The sequence below is a fragment of the Equus asinus genome, chromosome 10 (genome assembly GCF_041296235.1).
Source record: "Equus asinus isolate D_3611 breed Donkey chromosome 10, EquAss-T2T_v2, whole genome shotgun sequence".
NCBI lineage: Eukaryota > Metazoa > Chordata > Mammalia > Perissodactyla > Equidae > Equus > Equus asinus.
The window spans coordinates 52133644-52151522 of NC_091799.1; the positions used below are offsets into that span (position 1 = coordinate 52133644).

General features: G+C 52.6%; 1 pseudogene; it reads right to left on the minus strand.

Moving 5' to 3' along the window:
* Positions 1–836: 836 nt before the first annotated feature.
* LOC106844132 (cytochrome P450 4F11-like) lies at positions 837–17343 on the minus strand (annotated as a pseudogene).
* Between the last annotated feature and the right edge of the window lie 536 nt (positions 17344–17879).

The following is a 17879-nucleotide window of genomic DNA, read 5'->3' on the forward strand; positions in this document are numbered from 1 at the left end:
GAACATTATGTTCATTTTATTACCCTGGAGGCATTTCTGCAGCCAAGAAAATGTGAATCCCTGTTTGGATGTCCTCGTGGTGGGGAGAGAAAAGGCAGAGCCCAGGGAGAGGCCAGGAGGGGAACGCTCCTCACGTTGGTGGAGACCTCACAAAGCTCCACCCTCAGCGTGACAGCAAATGGAAGAGGAGGAGCCTGCAAGTGTCACTGCGGCTTGACTTTAATCTTCCTGGTGGCCTGGGGCACCATGAGCCTTGAACTTCATTTAACTTCATCCTCACCCAGCACGGCTCCTAGGATTCCTCTTACAGAAAGCTGCCTCCTTCAAATTCGACGGATATTATTTCAAATATGGCAGCCACTATCCAGGCAGTGGTAACCAGGCACACAAGAACACTGACCCTAGGAGTGAAAACCAGCAAAAACAGCAGACACTGCAACAGGGACAGACAACACAACACACTATAAAGCATCCGGCTTGTCATGTTCAAGTCAAGACAGTAACACAGTAACCACAGATACATAGCGAAGGGTTCTGAGGTGAGGAAAGATTGGGTATATTAGGAGAGGGAACCGAGGTCAGAGTGCTCAGAGCACAGGTTCTCCTCCGTGACTCAGAGCCTCAAATGTGCCCCTTACGTCCGTCCTCCACCCTGGCCCCCTCCTGCTCAGACACCTCCCACAGCTCCCTACTGCGCACAGGATGAAGTCCCTCGTTGGTTTCTACAAGAACCCTCGAGCGGCGTGGGGCCCTGTGGTCAGCGGGAGAGGCAGGCAGGGTGTCGGACTCCGAGACACCGGCCCCGCCTCCACCCACCACGGCCCCTCCCCATCCCCCGCAGCCACCACCGCCCCCTGCTGGCTCCCGATAGGCTGGGGCAGAGGTGACAGCACAGATTTATTCCTGGGAATCTGCACAGCGAGGTGTGGGGTCGGGGTGGATCCCGGGTCGGGAGGCCGTGGGTCACTGGGGGCCCGCGCTCAGCGGCTCCACCCGCAGCCACAGTCCGCCCTCGGCGCGCAGGATCAGCTCCGGCTTCCGGCGTGGCTCCTCCCCGGCCGGCAGAACGCGGAAGCGCAGCAGCGTGAGCGCGAGGACCACCTTCATCTCCGTCATGGCGAACGTCTGCCTGATGCAGTTCCTACAGGCAGGAGTCAGGGCTCGACGGCGCCCGGACCCTCATCCCCGCACCATTGCGCCAGAACCTGTCCTGGGAACCCCATCCCCACCAGAAAGCAGAGAGAAGCCTGGACCCCCCACGAGGGCTTGCACATCCCCTGGGCCTGGCCCACACTTCAGCCCGAGCTCAGACCAACAGACAGGGGGCAGGGGCTCTGAGCACACCGCGGACCCCAGGCCCCAGACCATTACCCATAACCTCCTGGGCGGCAGGGAAGGAGAGTTGGAACTCTGCCCATCTTCAGTTTTCCCCTTTTCCCGCCCTCACAGTCATGTTGGGATCTCAGTCCCAGACCCCCGCCCCCATCAACACATCCCCACCTCAGATGCCTGCCGCCCTCACCTGGGCCCCGCTGAGGAGGGAATAAAGGCCAGAGGTGACCTCTCCTTGGTGTTTTCTGGGTCGAAGCGAAAGGGATCATAGACCTGGGGGCGAGGCCAAAACAGGGCTGCTGGGTGGGGTCTCCCGGGACCGCCAGCCTTGGAGAGTCAGACGTATGTATGATGGGGGGAGGTGATGTCTGATTTGCCAGGTCAGAACCCTGCGCCCTCCCCTGGGTCCCCTTAGAGGAGCAGACAAGGATGAGTGTTGGGGGAGGCAGCACCTCAGGGTCTGGCCACACGGATGGGTTCTGGTGGGTCCCGAAAATACTGATGAGGCAGATAATACCTGTGGGAGAGAAAGGGCCGGTCAGGAAGAGGTCCCCTCCTGGCAGACTGGCCCCTCTTCCTGCCCAGATGCTCATCCCCTTGACGTTGAGGACACCTTTGGGGATGACCCGGCCATCTGGGAGCACAATGTCCTGGGTGCTGCATCGGGAAATGCTCACGGCGGGGGGATGTAACCACAGACTCTCCTTGATGCTCATGGTCAGGAAGGGCAACTGGGCCAGGTCGTCCCTAAGGAAACCGCCCAATAATTACCCAGGAAGCCAAAACAGAGACCCCTCAGCCCTCCTCCTGCCCAGGTAGACCCTCTCTCCCTACAACAAAAAAAAATTCCAGATGGATCACACATCTCCAAACTCACTAAGTTGTGCACATTAAATGTGTACAGCTTTTTGTATATTACCCATACCTCAATACAGTGGTTTGAAAATAAAAGAAAGAAAAGCAATATTACACAGTGCCAGACAGAGAAAATTTAGTCAGATATTTTTAAAAGCTTTTCTGAGCAAAACACAGCATCCAAATGTCAACCATGAAAAGGTTTACAAATTGGCATAAAAATAAAATATTCTCTACGGCAAGAGACCAAAATCAAAGGCAGATAAGTAAGAAAGAAGCAACAGAAGCAGATCCAATGTTTTCCTCTTATTTATCATCGTACTAGAGATACGAGCTAATGCAATTAGACAAGGGAAAAAAGGATGTAATGCAGTTTGAAATGTGGGGGTAATTGTGTCATTTTTGTCAGAGAGTGATTTTATGCTTAGACAACAGAAGAGAATCCACGACAAAATTTTATAAACAGTGAAAATTCGGTAAGGGGGCTGAATTCTTTTTCTTCAACCCCTTTCTTGTTGTGCTGTGATTTGAATTTTTAATAGCTGATACAGTTAACTGGTTCTACATTGGAAAACTACAACATACCGTCCCTATGGCCCAACACCACTCATTACACTCCTTACAGTTTGCTGAGATTATTTTTTTATGTATCCTTCTAGAGTTGCGATTTTTGCATCTTAAAAAATTACATAGTCGAGGGGCTGGCCCCGTGGCCGAGTGGTTAAGTTTGCACGCTCCACTGCAGGTGGCCCAGTGTTTCGTTGGTTCAAATCCTGGGCGCGGACATGGCACTGCTCGTCAGACCACGCTGAGGCAGTGTCCCACATACCACAACTAGAAGAACACACAACGAGAATATACAACTATGTACTGGGGGGCTTTGAGGAGAAAAAAGGAAAAAATAAAAAATCTTTAAAAAAAATTACATAGTCAGGTTGTAAACTATCATAATCTCAATAAAAAGTTAAAGATAATTATATAGTAGCATACTATATATTATACACTGCTCTGTATCTTTTTCATTTAACAATATATCAATCTCTTCGTGTCTGTCTCCTGGGATTTGTGTCAAAAATACGGCCTTCCTGGGCCAGCCCCAGGGCATAGCAGTTAAGTCCAGCCTCCTCTACTTTGGCAGCCCCGGGACGGAGGCCAGGATCCCTGGTGGGGACCTAGACTACTTGTCAAGCCATGCTGTGGCAGCACGCCACATACAAAATAGATGAAGACTGGCACAGAGGTTATCTCAGGGCAAATCTTCCTCAAGCAAAAAAAGAGGAAGATTGGCAAGAGATGCTAGCTCAGAGCGGATCTCACTCACCAGAAATAAAAAATAGCACCTGCCCCACCCTGGAACTATAAAATAATTTTCCATGGTTTCCTCTAGAGCTTTTAGACTCTTTTATTGTTTATTTTCAATCTTTGATTCATCTGTATCTTATCTTGTTATGAGATGTGAGAAGCAGGTTGAATTAACTGTTTTCCAGGTAGCTTCCCAGTTGTTCCAAGAGCTTTAATTAAATGATCGTGATTTTTCCTACTGACACAAGACTCGCTATTTGGCATTTACTCTGTTCAGTAGGCACAAAATTTATTTACATAAATGATTGGCTTTTCTATGTAGAAATAACAACCAGTTAGAAAAGATAAAAGAAAAGATGATAATAATAATAATAATAATATAAAATCTGAATTAAACAGCGATGAAAGTGAAATCTTTATATTCCAAATGAATTTATAAACTTCTTTCAGTCCAAATAGAAGATATGATTCACTGTAGCAACAAAAGATTCTAAGGGTTATATTAACAAAATATGCAAAAAATCTCTATGCAAAAACGTTCGACTCTATTAGGTGACTAAAGATATTTTGAATATCCAGAAATGGATATCCATTCCACACTCTGGGATAGTGTGTGTTAATATTGTGCAATAATCCGTTTTCCACAGGCCAATCATACATTCACGTCAACCAGCAGAGTATATCCAATTCAAATGAAAATCCACCTGACCTTTTCAGAAACTTGGTAAACTTACTCTAAAAGTTTTCTTCTGGAAGAATAAAAGGTCATGAAGAGCTGGGTCAATTTAAAATTGAAAGATGAAAGAGAAGGAACTCTACCAGATATTAAGACCTATCACAAACAGGCAGTACTGAAAAAAACAGTGTGGCACCTCTTCAATGATGGGAAAATAGACCCATGGAACAGAATAGAGAGCTCAGAGACAGACACGTGAATAAGCGAAAACTTCACATCTGGTAAAGGAAGCCCACAGAACCCTAGGGTACGCATGGAGGGAATGGCTGCAAAAGAAAATTCTGACAAATTTGACTTTGTGAAAATTAGCCAAAAGTACCCAAATAGATGTAAGGTGCAACACGTGAGTTTAGTTAACAATACTGTATTACATATTTGAAAGCTACTGAGAGAGTAGATCTTGAAAGTTCTCATCACAAGAAAGAAAAGTTTATAACTGTGTGTAGTGATGGATGTTAACCAAACTTACGGTGTCAAGGATAACACTAGTCTTCCCTGTAATGTCTCGCTTAGTGCCATAAGAACTTGTTCTCATCATCGTTTATCTCATTCAAAACTACTTTTCCAAAACTCATTTTTTGTAAAAACGTAGAGAGTTCAAAGTTACACTTTCAATGTGCAGTCCTGAACTCCCACCTGGACAGAGACAGAAAGAGAGGAATCATATAAACGTGGATATAAGGATAGATGTCTTCTAAAAGGAGGTACAGGAAATCCTTGACAGGAGTTGTTGCTGGGGTGTGGATTAAGAAGGAAGTTAATTTTTATTATAAACTCTTTTGCACTCTTCTTTTCTACCAAGTGCATAATTTTGGTTAAGTCTTGGATTAAAAAGAATAAAAGTATTTCCCTACCTCACAGGACCGCTGTGCTGAGCAGGACTTGGAGTGAACACTTCCTCCAAAACGCCTGTCCAGTCCAACGTCTCCTCACCATCCCCCAGCCCCTGGCCTGGCTCAGGCCTCGGATCTCCTCCCTGAGCCCGATCCTACAGCTTGTCCTCTCCAGTAGGCCCCCCTAGCCCTGGAAATCTCTCTCTGCTACCCAGATCTCACCTGTCCTCCTCCTGCTCAAACACTTTCCTTGGTTCCCCATTGCCTTTGAGTTAAAAATGGAGCCCTTAACATTTCACTAAAGTCTTCCACAACCAGCCTCTCCTGCCATCTCCCAGCCTCATCTCACCATGAGTTAGTCTCTCTCGCTCTTTCTCCCGCCCTTCCCGTCTCCTTCCCTTCCTTTGTCCCTCCATCCCCCACTCTCTCTCTCCCTCTCTTGCTCCCTCCTTCCCTCTCCTTTCTCTCTCTCTCCTTCCCCCTCCTCCCTTCTATCCCTCTCTCCTCCTCTTTGTCTCTCTTTATCTTTCCCTCTCTGCTACCTTCCCTCCCCCTCTCCCTGTGCCCTTCCCCTCCCCATCACTTTTGCCCACACTATCTTCTTGACAGAACCGCACACAACTACACCCAAATGTCTACTGATCAGCATTCAAGGTCTCAGCTGAGAACTCTCTCCACCCTCAGTCTTGCCTGTCCTGCTCTGAACACAGGCCCTGCCCATGTGGACTGGGAGTGTCCTGACCTGGGACGATCCCCCTCCAGGCTGGGAGCTCCTGGAAGGCACAGGCCAGGCCTGGGTGCTTCCCAGGTCTCCAGGACACAGGATACGGCTGGGAAGAGTTGGGGATGGCACAGAATTGGGGATGGGCAGGCAGTGTGGCAGTGTTTGCCAAAAGGGGACTGGATGGATGAAGGTGGAGGTGTTCGTGGGCAAGAGTTGAGTGACTTCAATCCTCAGGTGTCCCCTGTGAACCCTGGACTGAACAATATGATAGGAGTTAGGAGCCCAGCAAACATCCAGGCGGTGCAGATGTTTGAAAGAATGTGGTTTCAGACAGAAAAGTAAGGGAGCAGAAAGGAGGTTCACTCTCTGAACATGTCCTGAGGGGCATGATCTGCCCTCACACATTGTCACTAGTTCACTCAGCCACCCAGATCTTCTACTCAGAAGGCTTTTCCCTGTCCTTAACGACCCGCGTTGGGTACCTGACCCCACCTCTGGGCTCTGCTCCTATTCCCACTAAGCAAAAATCACAGAATGGACGATAAGACCTTCCCATTCCCAGCTGGGGAGCAGAGCCAAGGAGAGGGTTTCAGAAACAGACCATGTGCACCTGCACTCACCACTCAATCTCTTTAGGCTCGTGGTCCCTCAGGAGCTCTCGCACCTCATGCCGGCAGCACTCCTGGTGCTCTGGGTGCCTCGCGAGGTTGTACAGGACCCAGGAGAGGCCGCTGGCTGTGGTGTCATGTCCTGAGAGGCAGCCAGACAGCTTTGGGTCTCTGGGCGGCTTCAGCACCCTGATTAATGCCCTCAGGGAGGATGGGGGACTATGGGCTGGTCCCGGGTCCACCAACCAAATCCCTGGAATAGAGAGACCCCTTCCCCTTCTGTATTCTCACCTGCAAACATAAAGCTTTCAGCTTCAGCTCGGATGTCCTCATCTGACAGTTCCTTCCTGTCTTCATCCTGGAGAGAAAGCAAGACCCCCCACATCACCAGTTCCTAGGGGCCCTGAGGCAATCTCTGAAGCTCCATCATCCACCCAGGACCCCAAGCCAACCCTGCACTCCTGGACCTCCCTTGGTCCCTATCCCCAGAGGCCCTACCCTGCAGGCCTCCTCCTTGGCATCCTCGCCTCCTCTCTTGTCCCTGGTGGGGCAAATCGATGATCCATGAACATTTCCATTGTCCTATGTGATGAGGGCTTTCTGAGAAAAATTTATTGGCAACCCAGGCTGCAGGATGATTGACTGGCAACTTGCCTTGGAATTTAGAGATTGACCATCGCTCCAGAGCCATTTGCTCACATTCTGGGAGATTCCTTATCTCCCCTGGAGATAACTCTACAGAACCTACAAAATTTGCCTTCTCACTGAAGATCTGCTTCTATTCCAGAACATCCTGTTTCTCCTCCTCTCCTTGTCTCTCTCACCATAAGGAAGATAGGACAGATGAGTCAGCCCTCGTAAGTTCCAAGGTTCATACTGTGGGGACACCTCTCTCATGATGCAAGCATGGTGGCACGCACAGGCAAAAGCATCACGTCACCCTCAGAGGAACTTGGGAATGGGGAACCAGAGCCACACTTCTGCTCTGGCTACTGTTACTGCTGTGAGCAATTCGTGGGCTGCTCTGACCCAGGCTTCTGAGGTATATATATGTGTAGTCTAATATATGTATATTAGACTTAATAAGTTAGTTATATGTCTATCTATATATGACTAATGTATTAAGTAAAGTCCCAGGCCCTGCCCAGCATCAGTTTCAGACTCAGCAGTCCCCCGGAGCCTGCATTCCACACAGTCATCTCTAAAACATACTCCTGACCCATCCCTCCCTTCCTCAAGCACCTTCCATGCCTCCTCACTGCCCTCTGGATCAAGTCCAAGTTCACCTATCTGACATTTGAAATCAAGGTCTATCATCCCTCTTGAATTCAGATCCCAGAGAAGCCCACCTTGGCCAGCAGGAGCACATTGATGAAGTCCAAAGTCTTGACCTTAGCTTTGGTCTTGAGGAGGTCATCAAGACCCTGATCGGGGAGGGTGCAGTGCCACTCCTGGATGATGGCATCTGTGAAGTCGTGTACCAGGCGACAGGCCCTACGGAAGCACCGTCTGTCAGGGGTGAGGTGGTACAGGGAGTCCATACAGGAAGATCTGCACATTCCACTTTGTCACAAGGGCACTGGGCTCCAAGATGGAAGAAATATATTCACTAGACTTCCTGCAGGATGCGGGCATGAAGAGAGGCAACGACTTAGCTCACCTGAAGCCCAGGAAGCACCTCTCACCAGAAACCAGGCCCTACCACCCATGGGGAAACTGAGTCTCCTGGAACAGATGGCCCCACAGATGGATGGTGGGGATGATTCAGGAGACATGGATCTGCAGTCTTTCTTCTCTCCCTGCTTCCTAGTCTCTGTGAGCTGCCTCCATGTGCCAGGTGCCCAAGGCACAGCTGAGACATCACGCTTCTCTCCTCTCTCTCCTACCAGTATCTGCCCCTTCTCCTTCCAAAACCGTCCACACAGCTCAGACCTTGTCCTCTCCCAACTGACAATGGACCTAGACCCTCCTGAGTGTCCATGCATCCAGTGTCAACACCACATGTGTCTACATGACAGTCTGTCTTCTCTAGAGTCAGACCTTCAAGCTCAGCTTTGACCATGACCCTCATCAGCTCAAACACCTTCCATGGCTCCCTGGAAACCTCAGGATCAAGTTCATAGCCGTTTGCTTGGCTTTTGAATGTCATTAAGATCTACCCCAGCCTACACCTCCAACCTCGCTTCCCAGGCATCTCCTCATTGTTGCACACGCTCTGCTCATCCTAGCCTCCAGTCCTGTATCAAACATTTCTACCTACCCAAAAGGATTGCTCTCTGTTTTTTCCCTTTCCTGCACTTTGGTGTCCAGCTTGGACCCTTCTCACCCAGGAAGGCCCTTCTGATTGTCGGGGTCAGTCCTCCCTCCATCTATTCTCTTGCCTCTATGGCCCATGTTCCCAGGTCCTGGGCAAGGACTCACTCCTCGCAGTTGCTGTCGAAACTGAAGACACATTTCTGCAGACTGTCGAGGGTCATGAGGCTGATGTGCTCAAACATGTCCAGATGGGCACTGCCCTCTGAGGCCAGGCGCTTCCACTTGGCCTGGACACAGAAGGGGCAGAGCCGGGGCTGGGACTGGCCTCCCCTGAGCCCCGCCCCAACCAAACACCAGGATGGGCTCCCCTGACCCGGCCTCTTGGCCCCAGGCACCTGTCCCCTGGAGGACCAGGCATGAGTGCTAGTAGACACTGTTACTGTGAGGACATGAAGACCCCACAGCTGGGGGTCAGGAGACCTGTGTTCCAGTCCTGGCTCTGCCTGCTACACTCTGTGTGCCCTTGGCCAGCTCACTGCCTTCCTCTGGGCTCCACTTGTCAAATCCTCAGTGACAGGTCTGATAACATGCTTTGTTGTCAGACAAACCAGGTTGGAATCCCAGCTCCACTTGTTAGCTCACTTGCCGTCTGTGTGAACTCGAGCAACTCCCTAACCTCTCTCAGCCTCAGTTTCACCATCTGCAATGGGGAAAAAGAATCTCCACCTCATAGGGCCGTGAAAATTAAATTAGACAGCACACATCATGGAATTGCCATGTAACCTCTGGCATATAGAATGTGGTCAATAAATGCTAGCTTTCATCATCTTATTGTTATAAATTGTCTAGGAGACTGTCCCCTATGTTGGTAGCGGTAGTCCTCCATGGGCCCTGAGCACCCTGCACATTCTTGCTGGGTATGCCAAAAACACAAGGCCCTGATGTTCTTTACCTGGACCATTTCTCAGAGTTGTGTTTGCAGCAAACAATGTGGAGGGAAGAGGAAATGTCTCCCCCTGGGCAAATATCAGGCTTGCTTCCAATTGCTATGAAACTCACACTGTCCCTAAATCTAGTACTCCTCTTGTGCATTAAAACCTACTGCATGAGCAGGCATCCATGGAAGCCCACCTGTGCCATCCTCATGGGATTTTGTGATTTGGAGAAAGAGTGCAAACTAACAATAGGCACATGCCACTTGCTGAGCCATGAGTTGTAAAGTAAGAGCAAACTGTCCTTTGTCTGTGATTCAGGAGTCTCGTGTCTTCTGGCAGGATCCACAAAACAGTAACGAGCTTACTTGTCAGCTTGCAAGTATGGAAAAGTCCCAGGCACTTCACAAAACCCCCACCTCCAATGCTTCACCTCCCTACAACCACCCTTTGCAAAGTGCCTAGAAACTTCCATGAGCAGGAGGAGCCCATTTCACCACCCTTTCATTCTGGGCTGGCCTTTGGACTTGCTTTGGCCAATGTGGTAAAAATGACGAGTGATCATCCTAAACCTAGGTCTCAAGAGGCATTGCAGCTTCCTCTCAGCCTCTCGGAACCTGGCCTCTGCTGTGTGAACAGCCTGAAATGCCTTCGGGAGGGAGGGAACCACATGAGAGGATTGTCCCAGCTGAGAGCATCCTAGACCAACCTGCAGCCAACCAAGCCCCAAACACATGAGAGGACTCAGCTCAGAACAGCAAAGCACCTGACCCACAGCTGATCACAGATATGTGAGTGACCCCATCCACATCCAGAAGAACAAGCTCACTGACTCATAGACTTGTTAGCAATAATGAAACCTCATATCTTGAAAAGTGGTTTGTTACTCCATATTCAGGACTCAACATGCAATATTCATCACTATCGTCAACAGTGTCTCAGGATTCCAAGGCTTCTGAGAGGGAAACATAGAAACTAGCACATGAGCACCTACTATGTGCCAGGGACATGAGTCTATTACGTCATGTTGACCACCCTGCAAAGTGAGGATCATTATCCCCAGTTTACAGCTGAGGAAACCGAGGCTCAGAAAGGAGAAGCAATGGCCCCAAAGCTACCCAGAAGAGCCAGAATTCCAGACAAGATGTCTCTGAGCGCCCATTGCCCCCGAAGCTCCAGGTAGGAGCTTGGGTTCAAGAGACTCACATGCATGATGTTCACACTGTCATTGAAAATCCTCACGTAGGACTTCAGGATGTTGAAGTGGAAGGAGGGTGTCAGCATGCGGCGGTGCCTGCTCCACTTGTAATCGCCACTCAGCAGGAGCCCATCCCCTGGTAGGGGCAGCCACAGAGAGTGAGCAAGGGAGGGCCTTCCCCTGCCCCCCAAGGTTGTCCCCAATCCCCTCACACGCAGTTACTCACCCAGCCAGGACTTCAGGAATCTGGAGAAGATCATGTCTTTGGGTGCGATGGCAGCTGACATGAGAGATAAGCCATCAGTGGCCTTGGAGAGGGGGAGGGGAGGGACTTTTGAGGCAAGCTGGAGCCTCAGCCAGGGGTCTGCACTCCCCCTCCAGGAGCAGCATAGCAGGAGTGGGGCAAGGGCAGACAAAGCTGGGAGGAGCGGCGAGGCAAAGGGGGCCAAGACTAGGCTGCAGCACATAGTAGAGCAAAGGCAGAGCCCACAGACACACCCCTACGTACTTAGATGCACCCCAACATGGCACAACACGCCCCAGCATGGCTCGGCATGGCTCCTACGGGGTCCAACATGTTCTAAACACCCGAGCACAGCCCAGCACTCTACAAAATGCCTTTACAGGGACCTAGGACACTGTGTCTGCCCAACACTCTCTCAGATCTCCTGGGACATCTGACATGGCCCCACCATGCACTAACATGTCCTGACATGAAACAAAATGCATGACACACCCTCACATCATACAACGTGCTCTGACATGGACCTGAAGATAACCTCGGTGTATCTCACAGATAGGACTGAAATGCAGTCCCATTAATGTTACACATGTGGACCAGACATGACCCAGAAATATGCTAAGACCTGCCTCAGACAAGACTCATACAAGGTCTCAGGCATTTCTCAGAAGGACCGAGGTCCCAGACCTCAGACAAACCCCAAATGTGGCCCAGACCTGACCAGCAGGAGAACCAGACAATCTCAGGTGGCAACAGACAAGACCAGACAGACTCCAACACACCTCGAATGTCCTTGGCCACAGCCGAGCCCCAGACATGACTGAGACCATCACCATTTGATCCAAGAAGTAAACATATACCCACTGTAAACAAATTGTAACATATACCAGCCATAACCAAGTGTAACATACACCAGGTGGAACCAAGTGTAGGGCAGATCAGCTGTGACCAAGTGTAACACATACCAGGTATAATCAAGTGTAACATAGACCAGCTGTAACTGTGTAACCAAGTGTAACATACACCAGCCGTAACAAAGTGTAACATGCACCAGCAGCCATAACCAAGTGTAACATGCACCAGCTGTTACTAGGACCCAGGTGGAAACGCAAATGTGACTAGACATGGCCATACAGCAGACATCACACAGACACAGCCTCGGCGTGAGCAGACACAACCAGGGGTCAGGCAAGTGGGGATCCAGGTAAGACAGAGGTAGTGTCTTCTCCACCACGGCCCCTCCTGTCTGCACCGGGTCACCTGCCCAGCTGAAGGCAGCACAGAGACCTCAGCAGCAGGCAAGCTGTGGTCAGCAGGGTGTCTACCTGGAGCAAAGAGCACCGGCTTGATGCAGGTGGGGTGGAAGATGCAGATGACCACATGCCAGGGCCCCACCCACCAGAAGCACACGTCCCCATAGGTCCTTGCCAGGCACTGTGTACAGGAGACCTTCCTCCGAGCTCCGAATCTGGAGAGGAACAAAGAGGAACTGAACCACCCTTCCAGGTGGCCAGAGGGAAGGACCTGCAGGGCAGAGACCCAGACCTGAGCCCCGTGAATCCCACCCAGTGGCTCATCCTCCTCTGGGGGTCCCTCCCCACACCTTCCATACATGACAACTGAGGTCCCTCAGTTACAGGGACACAGAGGGTACTTCCCCATTTGAATCCCAAATCCATGCTCACCTGACTTCTCTCCTATCCCCATTTTCCAGATAAGGAGACTGAGGCTCTGAACAATATGAAGTCACTTGCCCACAGCCTTCCAGGTCGTAAGTGGTGGGCCTGAGACCTGAGCCCAGGTCTGTCTGAATCCAGGGCCTGAGTTCTAACCCATCGAACTGCCTTGAACCCCAGAACAATAGATCTGAGAACCCTATGCCTGCCGATCCGGGCAATCGGAGTCAGAGTGACTGTATGAGGAACTGGTCCTGTGACCTAAGCAGGCAAACTAAAGTGAGTCCTGCAGCTCTTCCTGGAACTGTTTGGAATAAGCTTGTGTTTCCATGGGAGCTGAGCTTCTGGGACTCATCTTGACCAGCATGAGAGTGAAGCCATCACAAAGGGACATGGAACTAACAGACGAAGACCGACTCCTGATGACACTGTCTGAGACCTGGATCCAGCCATGCCTGAAGACAAGATCCTTGGCCTGAACAGTCAGTCAACTCCCTTTCTTTGCTTAGACCATACAGGGTAGACATTCCACCACTCACAGCTGAAAGAGACCCTGGCAGCCAGAGAGAGCTGGGGACCTGCCTAGAGTCACCCAGCATTTTGGTGTTGGAGCCAAGGTCCCTGTCGGCTGCTGCCTGTTCCCCTGTTCAGCCTGGTCCGCCTGGAAGTGAGAAAGGCAGTGGGGCAGCAGAAGGGAGCCTGGCTGGGGTGGGGTCTGCTTGGAGTGATTCCTGGGGCCTGGAGCAGGAGGGCCATGAGCTTGAAGAGGACAAGCCACAGGAGGGAGTAGAAGGAATCAACCCATCAAAGGTGGACGTCATGAAAATAGCAGCCCAGATCCCGCTCCAGCCTCAAACCCTCAAGCTCTGGCCTGGGGGTGGGTGGGGCTGAGGCCAGGCCTGGCAGGGGGCCTCAGATGCTATCTTGCCCACGGCACCCCTCTGCCCTCTGCTTTAGAAAATTTCTGCTCATTGTTTCAGACCCAGTTACAGAAACCCCTGCTCCAGGAAGCCTTCCAGCCTGGCCCAGCAGAGACCTTGCTTCTCCTCTGGGCTGCCTCACTCATCTCCCTCTGGCCCATTCCTCACCACTTGAGATCGGAGAATCTCTCTGCCTAGACCTGTCCTCTACGAGTGGGGATTCCCGTAGAACAAGGCCTTGGATTCAGGACTCTTGGGGACCCAGGGGTGCCCAGGACAGCAGGGCAGGGGGCAAACAGCAGTGGAGGGAGGATCGGTGAGATGCAGGTTGGTGAAAACAGGAAGGAAAGAGGAAGCTGACTGAGTGGCAGAGGGGCAGAGGGCTGGGGTCCTGCAGGGGCTGCACAGAAGCTTGGAGGGAGCAGCTGGAAGCCCTCAGTTGTGCCACGGCACCACCACCACAAGCTCTGCATGGGTACCTGAGGCGCTGAGGACATTCCGGATCATGTCGGGGTGGCAGAGAAAGACAATGGGCATGACGGGGCCCAGCCGGGTCACAAACCCCTGGGGGTAGTTGGCCACCAGTGAGTTATGACTCTCATGCCTTGCTCAGTGCGGGTGACCTGCAAGCAAGGAGGGGCCGTCACTCTCCAGAAGCAGCCACAGCCCGTCCCCCTGCCGCCTCTGCTGTGTCCAGATTCTGCAGGGATGGTGGAATCCCTGCTTCCTCCTGCTTCTTTCCTCTCAGGGCAGGAGGGTCCCTAGGCCTCTCCAAGTCCCAAGGGTGCAACCCAGGGCACAGGGAAAAGACACGCTCTGCACACAGAGTCTGACCTTGGCTCCAGAAGACGGATTTCCCTCATCCTGGGAGTGATTGCAGCCCCGGGGCGCCCACAGGGGGAGGTGCTCAAGGGGGAGGTTTGTGGGCAGGAGGGTGGACTCAGGAAGACCCAGGGGCTCATTCTCACATCCTTTTAAAGTCCTGACATGTCTCTGGTTGCCCCAGTGGTGATGGGTTTGCAGACAAAGGATGTAGCAGGCCAGGCAGACCCCAGAGAACACACGTAAACTCTGCGCATCAATCAGAGGGCATCTCCCACCTCTTCTGATGGCCAGGCTCTGTGCACACAGCTTCGCGCCTGTCCCGCTATCTCTCACAGAGCATCCTGTCTGTCTCTCCATCTCTCACTGTGCATCCTATCTGTCTCTCTATCTCTCACTGTGCGTCCTGTCTGTCCCTCTATTTCTCACAGTGTGTCATATCTGCCCCTCTGTCTCTCACAGTGTGTCCTGTCTGTCTCTCTAGCTCTCACAGTGCATCATGTCTCTTTCTATCTCTCACGGTGTGTCCTGTCTGTCCCTCTATCTCTCACAGTGCATCCTGTCTGTCTCCCTATCTCTCATAGTGCATCATGTCTCTTTCTATCTCTCATAGTGCGTCCTATCTGCCCCTCTGTCTCTCACAGTGCGTCCTGTCTGTCTCTCTGTCTCTCACAGTGGGTCCTGTCTGTCTCTGTTTCTCACCTTGCCTCCTGACTGTCTCTTTTGAACGGTGGACACACACATAAATAGTGCGTTTTACAAGTGAAAAAACTGAGACCGTATCCTCTAAAATGGGAACTAGTGGAGAGTTGGCTCCTGGTAAAGTGTCCTCTCGAGTCCTTCAGGATTCCCAAGCCTGACAAATACCCCTGATGCTCCAGGCAGTTGAACTTTTCACCTCTGACCCCTCCCTGCTCCCATGGGTGCTGAGACAAACACTCAAAGCACTTCAATGAATTGACCCAGAGAGGAACAGTCACTCAGCCAAGGTAACACAGCGAGAGGGGCTGGAGGTGGGAAGAGTGTCCATGACCAGCCCCCACAGCTGAGCCCTCAGAGCAGGAGGCAGAAAAGCAGGAATCACAGCATTCCCCCTGCCCCCAGGGCCCAGAGAACATCCCAAGACACAGAATCCCAGGAATGCCTCACGATGAGCTTTGGAACATCCCCATTCTGAACTTTGTCACGAGAACAGTAAAATCACAGGAAGTGCTCCCCCGAGCTGAGGCTCTTGCCCCGGGAAGGGAAGGCAAGCTGTGCTCATCCCTCAGTTGGTCCAGGGGATGGGAGGAGCAGGTGGTCAGCTCTGTGGCCGTGATGGAAAGGGGCGAAGGCATGTTCTCCACCCAGGTCATCAACACTTCCTGTGAGTGCCCGCTGTCCACCCGCCCCTGGGCTGACCCTGCCATGTCTGCTCCCAGAGCTGCCATAGAGGTGGAGAGATAGATAACAAGTACTTGGACAATTAATGTTTAATTAAGCATGAGCAGGGCCAAGTGAAAGCTGAAGGTCTGGGTGTGGGCAGGCAGTGGAACAGGCCTCTGAAAGGGAAGTGAGTGGCCTAGTTCCTCCAGGTTGGACAACGGGGTCCAATGGGACATCTTGGCGGGAAGAGTCAGATGAGAGGAAGGGGTCCCAGGAAGGGGTGGGGAGCTGTGCCCGGTGGGTGGGGTGGGGAGGCCATAGCTAATTCCTGTGGGGAAACTGCAGCCCAGCGTGAGCAGACTCAAGGAAACGGGCCAGGCAGAGCCGACCCTGGACAGGGCCCCCAAGGCCATCTTAAGCTCAGCGGTGGAGACTAGGAATGCCAGGGGTTCTCGCTCTGTGCAGCCTGTGCTGTGAGCCCCTCAGAGCTGTGGCAATGGATCCAGAGCAGGCTTGGTGTGGGGGACAAGGACGTGGGAGCCCCTCAGTGCTGTGCTGATGGATCCAGAGCAGGCTTGGGGTGGGGCACAAGGACATGGGAAAGGCGTGGGATGGCAGAGCAGAGGAACGAGTGAGTGAGCAAGGAGGGGCTGCCTGGGCCTCCCTCTCACTTCTGCTCTCCTAGACCCCAGCCCAACCCTGAGCCCCATTCCCGATCCCTCAGGACATCCACCCTGATGCCCCAGACCCCTCCTGCTGCCACACTCACCAGGCCTATGTGACCCCACAACCAGTTCCGTTTGGGGGGCTGCGGGAAGCATCGCAGGCGGCAGCAGTTGTCATAGAAGGTGTAGGTCCAGGCCAGGACGCGGGCCAGAAGCCAGGAGGCCCCGACCAGCAGCAGGAGCAGCCACGGGGAGGCTGCCAGGGGCCCGAGCCCCAGCCAGGACAGGCTCAGCTGCGGCATCCTGCAGGGCACACGGGGTGGAGGGCGAGCTCCTGGGGCCCAGGAAAAGAAAATTATTGGTGAGCTCCAGGCAGAGACAGACAGCTGACAAAGAGGGCAAGGACCAAGGGTGTGAGGGACAGGACAGGGAGGGGCAGGAATGGTGAGGGCTGGGGCCAGGGCAGGGAGGGCTCAGAGAAGGGCTCAGAGAGGGGAGGGGGTCCATGGAAATCCAGAGGAAGAGAGAGAGACAAACAGAAAGACAGACAGACAGAGACACAGAGACAGACAGAGGAGAAGAGATAAAGAGGAAGAGAGACAAAGGAGGAAAGGCCCAAAGGGAATCAGTGGGAGGCCGCCAGAGGCTCCAGTTACAGGAATTCCAGGGCTGCTTGCTCTCTGGAGCCACCCCTGCAGTGGGCAGTGCCCTCCCCACTCCAAGCCGGCACCTCCTTCCCTGGACCCCAGCCCACACCTCCTGTCTGCAGCTGCACACAGCCTTCTCTCCCCTGCTCCTGGGAATTCTCAGCCCCTGGGCCCTCACCTGGGGAGGCTGGCAGAGCCAGGCTGGGCCAGCCTATCTCCACCTGTCTGCTTACCTCCTCCCCACCTGGCAGGAGGCCCAGAGGGAGGTGGGGGAGGGGAGCCAGTGTTGTCAAGAGAGGCTTATGAACCAGCTCAGGGTCACACAGTGTGGATGCTGGATCCTCAGGACTGAGCACCTTCCTTGTGGGGTGGAGTGGGCAAGTTGTGGGGCGGGCAAAGGTGACTCTGGGCCCCAAGTTTACAGCTGCCCCTGGCCTTCCCAGTCCAGGGTGTGGGAGGTGAAAGTTTGCAACTGAGAGTTCAGGTGCCAGGTGAGCAAGGCCAGGCCAAGCCTTGTCCCCACATATCTCCTGGGCTCTTGTCCACATGAGGGGCCAGGTGGGCGTCATACACCATTTCTCAGTGCAGAATCAGGAAGCTCAGAGAGAGGGAGGCTCTGGCCCCAGGACAGCACAGCCTGGCAGGAGTTCAAGACCTGCCCCCAGGCAGCCCAGGGCCTGTGTTGAGACGTGAGTGCTGGGAGCAGGAACGAAGACACCAGCCTCGTGGGGATCACCCACACCAGACTCTGGGGTAAGGAGTCCCGT